This window comes from Erpetoichthys calabaricus, chromosome 17, assembly GCF_900747795.2.
Source record: "Erpetoichthys calabaricus chromosome 17, fErpCal1.3, whole genome shotgun sequence".
In the NCBI taxonomy this organism is placed as follows: Eukaryota; Metazoa; Chordata; class Cladistia; order Polypteriformes; family Polypteridae; genus Erpetoichthys; species Erpetoichthys calabaricus.
The window spans coordinates 86,797,182-86,807,821 of record NC_041410.2 but is presented as its reverse complement, the minus strand read 5'-3'; the positions used below and the strand labels follow the sequence as shown (position 1 = coordinate 86,807,821).

The following is a 10,640-nucleotide window of genomic DNA, read 5'->3' as shown; positions in this document are numbered from 1 at the left end:
ACATTTAGGCTTGAGGGGCTAGGCAAATCATAAAAAAATTACAATTTTGTGGAGTCTCAATTATTCTGTTACATATTTACTTTATATCACAAGTCACGTATCATAAATTGTCTGTAATATAAAGTTACAATATAACAAAAATCTCACTTAAAATAACACATTTAAAACTTTGAAATTCTGAAAGGTACACAAGTTCAGTTAATTATACTGAAATGACAGAAATTTTCTTTTTGTCTGCTTATTATACTTGTGGCCAAACAATTTTTAATCATGTGAGAAAATGCATGCATGGTGTTGAGTGTTCTGGGATTGAGTTAACTGTTTTGAAAAACATGCAGTCTACGTGAGATGATGAGATGGGAGATATTAAGGTTACTGTGGCAAGTTGATTGGTGTTTTCTATTGAATAAAATTACAGTAAGTTATGAATTTTATTGCATCCTTGTTTATCATGAATGGTGATGTGTTTCATGTTGGTCGGACATACAAGTTAGAATGTTCACTGCACCTGTACATGTGACAATGCTACTACTAATTCTAATGTGGATTTCCATCCATTTTCCAACCCACTGAATCCGAACACAGGGTCACGGGGGTCTGCTGGAGCCAATCCCAGCCAACACAGGGCACAAGGCAGGAACCGATCCCGGGCAGGGTGCCAACCCACCGCAGGACACACACAAACTCACCCACACACCAAGCACACACTAGGGCCAATTTAGAATCGCCAATCCACCTAACCTGCATGTCTTTGGACTGTGGGAGGAAACCGGAGCACCTGGAGGAAATCCACGCAGACACGGGGAGAACATGCAAACTCCACGCAGGGAGGACCCGGGAAGCGAACCCGGGTCTCCTAACTGCGAGGCAGCAGCGCCACCGTGCTGCCCTGGCCAACCCAACACTGCAGTTAATTTCCCCTTGGGATTAATAAAGTATCTATCTATCTATTATATAGTGCCCTTACATATCTATCTATCTATCTATCCTGCCTACTATACTAAAATGAATATCTATCTGAGTTCTACTACCATTATTACAACTATTACTACAACATAGCATATTTCTAGTCACAGCTATCCAAAAGATACAATGCTTATTTCCATCTTTTCTACAACACACTCCTTGGCAGGTTAATGGCATACTTGACCTAAAACATATCTATTTTATATGATACTTAGCCCATGTAACTTGTAGTGATGCCCAAGGAAAAATTTTAATCTCATGTTTTCATGAAGATAGAACATCTATGGAGACCAACACTGTACCACAGTAAACAATATAAGGATTTCTATTTAAAAAATCATACTTTACTCATTTCACATAATCCACTCGTTAAGTCATCCAGTAGTATGGTCACAACTAGAAAAAAAGATGGATTTTTTTGCTACAATATTGTTATATAAATATTTCCAGAAAATCAAAGCAGAAACACATCGACATGGGAACGACCTTTTGAACTGAAGACAAGACTGACCAATGAAAGAGGAGGAGAGGTGGGTCTTCAATGTAAAAGCTTGAGTCAGTGTGAACATGTTTTCATCCATCCATCCATTATCCAACCCAGTATATCCTAACACAGGGTCACGGGGGGTCTGCTGGAGTCAATCCCAGCCAACACAGGGCGCAAGGAAGAAAGAAACCCTGGGCAGGGCGCCAGCCCACTGCAAAACATGTTTTCTCAGAAAGTATTTATTCAACAATATTTTAGCAAAAAATGCATGTGTTTTGCTTATGCAAGCATATAACTGGATGACATGATGCACGGATTATGAGACAGGAATATTGTAAGATTTTTTTCATGGTTTGTTTTATATTGTTTGCTGTAGTCCTCAGCTGATTCACAGATGCACATTCTATCAGAAAATGTGTTACTGTATTCCTATTCTTCATGAAAACATGAAATTAAATATTTTTCTCAGCCATCACTACACACCACACAAAGTAAATAACATTAAAAACAATCATTTTGGTGATGGAGCATTCCTTTAAGTAACTAAGTAAAGGCCACACTACTTGGTACAGTTTAGCTAAACACATAGACCTTGACAGCATATCTTTGCAGTGTGAGAAAAAAAGCCAAAAACAAAAATGAGAAGAACTTGTATAACTCATTTAGAAGAATCCAAGCAGGAAAGGTAACCTTGGGGTCCAAGAGCTACTATAAGTCGCAGCAATACTACCCTGCTGATAATATTCATAGAGTCTTTCAATAAAAACACTTCTGCTGTCCAAAAGAAATCTGCCGAAGAGCTAAGGAGACACTTTTGTTTTCAGCGATCTTGTCTGAAATACACTAGTGATTGAAATAGAAGTGAAAAGAAGCATTAGATGCAAAGCAAGCACCAACCTTGGACAGGGTGCTGGTTTGTCATTGGGCAACATTCAGTTTTTATTTTTGCTATTAAGATGATGAAAATTCTGAAGGAGCAGCGCAAACAAAAATATAAAAGTCTATCAACTCCTCCATCCCATTCATGTAATTTGTGAGCTAGGTTTTTTTTTTCTATTATGTGGTTTCCAGGAAGCCAGAATAAATCTGAGGAAAATGGATCCGAAGCTGAAACACCACTCCATTACAGTGCAGACTCACATAGACTAATACTCACTCATACAGGATCAGGTTAGTGATGTCAGTTAACTTAGCATACTGGGAGTAAACCAGAGTAACTAGAATAAGCACACAATAACACAGAAACAATACACAAACATCACAAACAAATGAACTGTGCCACAAATCAAATTTGCATCCTTGAAGCTATAAGGTGGCTTTCTAATCCAGCCTCTGGACCGACATGCTGCCTCCTACCAAAATATTACATTTTTATTCTATATTATATATGCAGGATTACCTTGCATTTTCTGCCAAAGAGGATACAGACTTAACACGTGGGTTTGGCAGCTTTGTGACTCTGAATATACAATGAGAGAGGTGGGATGAAAAGGCAGGAGAACAGAGAAATCTATCTGTATCAGTTCAATAGTGAGTTCATTTAAGGCTCTGTGTTTTAGCTAACAAATACATGCCAGTCTGTTTTTACTTCTCAATTACCTAGATACTGTGTCCTGGCAACCCACTGCACCACAAACACGAAGCTCACGGGAGGATTGTAAGGTGTATTTTAAAAAAATTTGTTAGCAATTAAAGTGTGACAATGTGTACATTTGTCTCTCCATGCGTATTTAGTAATTTATATTGTAGGAATATATAGGCGGGCGGCACGGTGGCGCAGTGGGTAGCGCTGTTGCCTCGCAGTTGGGAGACCTGGGTTCGCTTCCTGGGTCCTCCCTGCGTGGAGTTTGCATGTTCTCCCCGTGTCTGTGTGGGTTTCCTCCGGGCACTCCGGTTTCCTCCCACAGTCCAAAGACATGCAGGTCAGGTGGATTGGCGATTCTACATTGGCCCTAGTGTGTGTTTGTGTGTGTCCTGCGGTGGGTTGGCACCCTGCCCGGGATTGGTTCCTGCCTTGTGCCCTGTGTTGGCTGGGATTGGCTCCAGCAGACCCCCGTGACCCTGTGTTCGGATTCAGCGGGTTGGAAAATGGATGGATGGATGGATGGACTATATAGGCTACTGTATATATTGTAATATCCCTTCCCAGACGGGCAAGTGGTGGTAATTATCAAATAAAAGAAAACTAATCAATGGTTTTATTCACTTTCCTTCTTACTTCAACAAGCCGAAAAACAAAACGAAGTAAGGACAAAAGAAACAGCAAAAAAACACACCACACTAAAAACCCAACCCACATAAAAACACCCCACCGGCTGTTTTATTAAGAGTGGCCCGCCCCCCTTTTTTTTCTTTCTTTTTAACTATTTATAACTAAACACTCTGCCCAGTGGCAATTTCTATCCCAGATCGTTACACTATTATACACACATTATAAACATATATATGTTCTTCTTTCGGCTGCTCCCGTTAGGGGTTGCCACAGCGGATCATCTTTCTGTTCTCTGCATCTTGTTCTGTTACACCCATCACCTGCATGTCCTCTCTCATCATATTATATATATATATATATTCGTTCAATCTATCTATCTTGGGATGATCAGGGCTCACGTCTCAGGCTTTCCCCTTGTAAAGCCGACACAGCCTTCCCGTGCACACGTGGGCCTTCCCCAGGTGCTCCCTCTTCCTCCCATAGTCCAAGGACATGCAGGTTAGGTGGTTTGGCGACGTTAAAGTTAAAAAGCGACATGACAGTTAAAAAGTGAAAATCTCACTGACTTTCTCGAATTATTAACCAGCGAATTGAACCGACTCTCTGCGTAAATGGAACTATCGTGGAAATGCCTTCATGATTTCAATTTAGAAATGTCTGTTTAAGACAACTGAATGGTAAGGATGGAGGCGATTAAGTGTGGGAGTTTGGTTTTTCGTAATCTTGGGTTGACATCAAATGGCCGCGAGTAATGTAAGGGGATAAAATTTAGTACATTTGTTGAATCCCACCGTTTGCATACACACTACATTAAGAGTACTGAAGCATACCTGTGTATCTTCACAGTTAAAATGTAGATCAGGTTCTCTTCCACTACGTAAACAGCACAGACTAGAGTTAGTGAAGAGGCGCGGGACACTTTAAAAGGGGAGCGTCACAGCACGTGGACGCCCCTTCACTCATTGGCTGTTGTGGAAACGGCGGGACGCTCCTCCATTGCAATTTGCTGGCCAGGGATAGTCGCTCACTTCCGATGTTTTCATTTTGTGGAAGGTAAAGTGCTTTTTTTTCTTACTAATTCAATTGTCTGCATAATTTTCGTTCGCGTATGTATAGGTATTAGTGCGAGAGTGCAGAAAAGGTTGTTAATGTCTAGATATGAGCAATTGTTAGTTTATTATTTCAGGCTAAGACGGGGACGTACCTTAAGTTTAGTGTTTCCCTACAGGCCTACATTCACAGTAGGATACTGCATTTATTTAACAGATGTTCCTGTGCTGCCTTCTGTAAAGAGACCCACGGCTACATCTTAAGTTCTTACGGTCCTTTTTGTCACGTTTTGCAGGTCATTCATAGTGAAATTCTTACTTGCATGTGCTAATCAACATGCAACATGTCGCCTCTCTTCGGAGCCATGATCTGCGTATATAACAACCTTATTTCGAAATTTCTGACTTTCTTGCCTCAAGTATGCGTATTTATTATGACAATTTTGACTTGGGTGTAATGTCACATTTTGGTACCCATCAGATAATGGCGCGCTTCTGTCCTTGTACTATTTTCTGACGCACATGAGGGTTTTGTTTTACTTTCTACCTTTGTTTTCAGCAGTATTTTCTGATAATGAACTTTGTACAGCCTTTCCATTACATTTATAAATTTCTGTTTTGTGCATTTTTTAATTTTTAACTTCTGAGATGTTCCTGCCAGGTGTTGCTCATTCAGGACGTGTTTTCTTGTTTTTCCTGTTTTACTCTCATCATTTAGTCCATTCAGAATTTTTCAGTGTTTAAAATATGTATACTCTCCCTTTTAAAACGTTTTTTTTTCGTTCGCGGATTGACGCTTGTTTCATAATATCCATCCATTTTCTAACCCGCTGAATCCGAACACAGGGTCACGGGGGTCTGCTGGAGCCAATCCCAGCCAACACAGGGCACAAGGCAGGAACCAATCCTGGGTAGGGTGCCAACCCACCGCAGGACTGTTTCATAATATTTCCAGTATTTTTTATTACTGTGATATACCGGGTTTTCCGTTTGTGGATTGAGTACTGTATATGTTTAACGCGCCTACTGGTGCAAAAATGTGATAAAGATGTTATCAGATTCTGCTCCGGGATCTGCAAAATTTTATACTTCTCTATTGTCTCCATTCTGATTGCAAGTGCATTTGTAGATGAGAAATAAACAAACCTTACCCTGTTTTAAGAACATGTGCAACAGAAATATATCATGGGGTTAAATTCCATTTGCAGCATTTTCTAATTGTGCGATTGACAATTGCTTTTCTCTTAATGCATCTGTTTCTGAAGATAATTACTCAATCTCGGCATTTGATATTGTAATTAATGTGTTTTATGTCTAACTTCCTGTTTGTTGCTTGAAAGTCGTGTATTTATTATTTTGGTTTGCATTTTGTCAGTGAGGCTTCGATTTATTACATTTAAACAATAGCGTATTTGGTTTTTATTGTAATATTTACAAGTCTGTTTGGTGTAGTTTCAAATAATAATTGCGCATGAATTTAACAAATAACCATTCACTCTGGGCACTTTGGCATACAGTACATTAAGTGAGGTGTGGGAAATCAAGACGCTTAATTGGATGGCTCCTTCTGTTCATATAAAGTAAAGTGGATCAGATCAAAGACACGGTTACAAATGCTTTTGTTTTTTTAAAGTGAATTATTTGAAATACATTATAAACCCTATGTTGGGAATTGTTATGGTCAAATCCCTGATGCTTGCCTACGGAGTAGCCAATGGGTCAGCACCTGTGTACAGGGTGGTTCAGATCTAATTACGCAACTGTTCGACTGACAAGTCTCCCCGCCATTTTGGAATGCAGGGCAGGTGCTGCCATCTGTCGGCGACAAAAAGAATTTTAAGTGAAATCTCTATGTGCAGGGCAGGTGCTGTGGATTCTCTATGTAATAAACTTAAGTTATAGCATAATGAAAATTGCATAATTAGATCTGGACCACCCTATATATGGAGACCCTTGTGTAATACTAAGCTCCTTCTCGCCTACTCATGTCCACTGATGAACAGCGTCTGGTGATAACATCTCAGTGTGGCATCAAATCTCAGTCCGACTTTTCCATATGTAGCTCCTGGCTGCTGAAATGAGCTGTCCAACTGAATTCTAAATCTGACTCCCTTTTGATGTGTTTAAGAAGATAAAGGATTTAAAGATTACCTTGTTTTGGTAATTTCTGTCTGAACTGATATTAGCTGTCAGGTTTTGTAACTTAGGAATTGTAAGCAGCTTGTATTTTATTATGGGCTCTTCACTTGTGATGGTCAACTTTTTGTCATCTTGTCCTGTAACACTTGTTTCCAAACAGTCCCCCAAATTTATATTTTGTAAATTGGGTTGACCTCTTTTGTAAGATGCATTGGATAAAAGTGTCTGCTAAGCAAATACATGTAAATGTATGTGTAAAAAAAGCATGATAAGCAAATCTAAAGCATGTCCAGTCTTGCTATATTTAACGAAAAAATGTTTAAATCATAGTTCACAAATGTAATTTCTGAAATGTGTTTTTACCAGTATCAATGCCAGACATGTTTCCAATTATTTATTCTTCAGCTTTTGTGCCCCAATGCTTTTTCAAGATTCTGCTTGTGAAGGCTTTCCCATGGGCTCACCACCTATGAGAGGGGCCAAGGATGTTGGGTGCAGTGTGAGTTGGGTTGTGGCCGAAGGCGGGGACCTTGGCGGTCCGATCCTTGGCTACAGAAGCTGGCTCTTGGGACGTGGAATGTCACCTCTCTGAAGGGGAAGGAGCCTGAGCTAGTGCACGAGGTTGAGAGGTTCCGGCTAGATATAGTCGGGCTCACCTCGACGCACAGCTTGGACTCTGGAACCAATCTCCTTGAGAGGGGCTGGACTCTCTACCACTCTGGAGTTGCCCCCGGTGAGAGGCGCCGAGTGGGTGTGGGTATACTTATTGCCACCCGACTTGCAGCCTGGGGTTTACCCCGGTAGACGAGAGGGTAGCCTCCCTCCGCCTTCGGGTGGGGGGACGGGTCCTAACTGTTGTTTGTGCATATGCACCGAACAGCAGTTCGGAGTACCCACCCTTTTTGGAGTCCCTGGAGGGGGTGCTAGAGGGCATACCTTCTGGGGACTCCCTCGTTCTGCTGGGAGACTTCAATGCTCACGTGGGCAATGACAGTGAGACCTGGAAGGGCGTGATTGGGAGGAATGGCCCCCTCGATCTGAACCAGAGTGGTGTTTTGTTATTGGACTTCTGTGCTCGTCACGGATTGTCCATAACGAACACCATGTTCAAGCATAGTGGTGTTCATATGTGCACTTGGCACCAGGACACCCTAGGCCTCAGTACGATGATCGACTTTGTGGTCGTGTCGTCGGACTTGCGGCCACATGTCTTGGACACTCGGGTGAAGAGAGGGGTGGAGCTGTCAACTGATCACCACCTGGTGGTGAGTTGGCTTCGATGGTGGGGGAGGATGCCGGTCAGGCCTGGTAGGCCCAAACGTGTTGTGAGGGTCTGCTGGGAACGTCTGGCAGAGCCCCCTGTCAGAAGTAGCTTCAACTCCCACCTCCGGCAGAACTTCGACCACGTCCCGAAGGAGGTGGGGGACATTGAGTCCGAATGGGCCATGTTCCGTGCCTCTATTATTGAGGCGGCTGACCGGAGCTGTGGCCGTACGGTGGTCGGTGCCTGTCGTGGCGGCAATCCCCGAACCTGCTGGTGGACACCGGCAGTGAGGGATGCTGTCAAGCTGAAGAAGGAGTCCTACAAGACCCTTTTGTCCTGTGGGACTCTGGAGGCAGCTGATAGGTACCAGCAGGCCAAGCAGAATGCGGCTTCGGTGGTTGCTGAGGCAAAAACTCGGGCGTGGGAGGAGTTTGGGGAGGCCATGGAGAATGACTTTCGGACGGCTTCGAGGAGATTCTGGATTGTCCGGAGATTCGAGGAGTGTCCATCGGATAGTTGAGCCTCGGATTCAGGAGGAACAGTGTGGTTTTCGTCCTGGTCGCGGAACAGTGGACCAGCTCTATACCCTTAGCAGGGTCCTGGAGGGTGCATGGGAGTTTGCCCAACCAGTCTACATGTGTTTAGTGGACTTGGAAAAGGCATTCGACCGTGTCCCTCGGGGAATCCTGTGGGGGGTGCTCCGGGAGTATGGGGTACCGGTCCCCTTGATAAGGGCTGTTTGGTCCCTGTACAATCGGTGCCAGAGCTTGGTCCGCATTGCCAGCAGTAAGTCGAACCCGTTTCCAGTGAGAGTTGGACTCCGCCAGGGCTGCCCTTTGTCACCGATTCTGTTCATAACTTTTATGGACAGAATTTCTAGGCGCAGCCAGGGTGTTGAGGGGGTCCGGTTTGGTGGACTCAGGATTGGGTCACTGCTTTTTGCAGATGATGTTGTCCTGTTTGCTTCATCAGGCCGTGATCTTCAGCTCTCTCTGGATTGGTTCGCAGCCGAGTGTGAAGCGGCTGGGATGGGAATCTGCACCTCCAAATCCGAGACCATGGTCCTCAGCCGGAAAAGGGTGGAGTGCCCTCTCAGGGTTGGTAGTGAGATCCTGCCCCAAGTGGAGGAGTTCAAGTATCTCGGGGTCTTGTTCACGAGTGAGGGAAGAATGGAGCGTGAGATCGACAGGCGGATCGGTGCGGCGTCCACAGTGATGCGGGCTCTGCATCGGTCTGTCATGGTGGCGAAGCTCTCAATTTACCAGTTGATCTAAGTTCCTACCCTCACCTATGGTCATGAGCTATGGGTAGTGACCGAAAGAACGAGATCGTGAATACAAGCGGCTGAAATGAGTTTCCTCCGCAGGGTGTCTGGGGTCTCCCTTAAAGATAGGGTGAGAAGCTCAGAGTAGAGCCGCTGCTCCTCCGCATCGAGAGGAGTCAGATGAGGTGGCTCGGGCATCTGATCAGGATGCCTCCTGGACGCCTCCCTGGTGAGGTGTTCCGGGCACGTCTAACCGGGAGGAGGCCCCGGGGAAGACCCAGGACACGCTGGAGGGACTATGTCTCTCGGCTGGCCTGGGAACGCCTTGGGATTCTCCCGGAAGAGCTAGAAGAAGTGGCCGGGGAGAGGGAAGTCTGGACATCTCTGCTCAAGCTGCTGCCCCCGCGACCCGACCTCGGGTAAGCGGAAGAGGATGGATGGATGGCTTGTGAAGGCAGATGATAGAAGTGTAATCTGTCAGCTGTCTTTCATATTTTGCTTCCCTTGCTTTTGAAACTTGCAGCAGAAAAATGTGATAAGACTGCAAAAAGTCAGGACAAAAGGCCATTCAAAACAACAGTGCTAATCAGTTTTTTTTAAATCAAAAAGGTCTCTTTTACATGTTGCGTGATTATCACTGGGTGCTGCTCAAACATTATCCTGTAGCCACATTCTGACTGTTGTGTAACTTTTTTTTCTGAGCAACAGATCTACTTTCTTTTTCTATTTAATATGGAAAACTCCAACAGAGCAAACAGTGTTGAACTTTTAGTTGCTAATTGCTGACTTTCACGTCTAGCCATCATTAGGAAAAGAGTCGCAACACATGCCATTCAGAAGATGGCTCCATTCAGTTTTGGGGGTCCACTGTGGTTGGATATGCTGGTCTTTTATTCTTATGTTTCACTAGTAAGATTTATGTTATTAATTCAAGTACAAATATTTTGTTTATGACATAGGTTTAAATGCTTAAATCATTTTTTTATTTTCCTTTCAATTCACCCTTTTTCTTTTGAGTTTTCTCTCTTAATGCAATCCTAATAACAATTCACAGCAATAAGTGTAGACATCTGGGCAAACAGCCCTGAATAATGAAAAAGTCTGCAATCACTTGTGTGTCAGGCCTACTAGTGTGGTTATTAGTAAGCAACTGTTTAAGTAAACAGACCACTAAGAAAAACAGATTGAAATATCGCTAAGTTTTGTTTATTAGTTTATTTGTATTTTTAGCACAGTGTTTTGGGTTTTCTTTCAATATT

At 43.4% G+C, this 10,640-nt stretch overlaps 1 protein-coding gene across 1 annotated transcript in view; it reads right to left on the bottom strand.

Annotated features, from left to right (window-relative positions):
- Positions 1-10,571: 10,571 nt before the first annotated feature.
- LOC114667549 (migration and invasion enhancer 1-like) overlaps positions 10,572-10,640 on the bottom strand; it is a 5,769-nt gene continuing 5,700 nt past the window's right edge. The window contains exon 4 of the mRNA XM_051920288.1: positions 10,572-10,640. This exon is cut by the window's right edge and continues 266 nt beyond it. The gene's annotated coding sequence lies outside the window, so the exon portion shown is untranslated.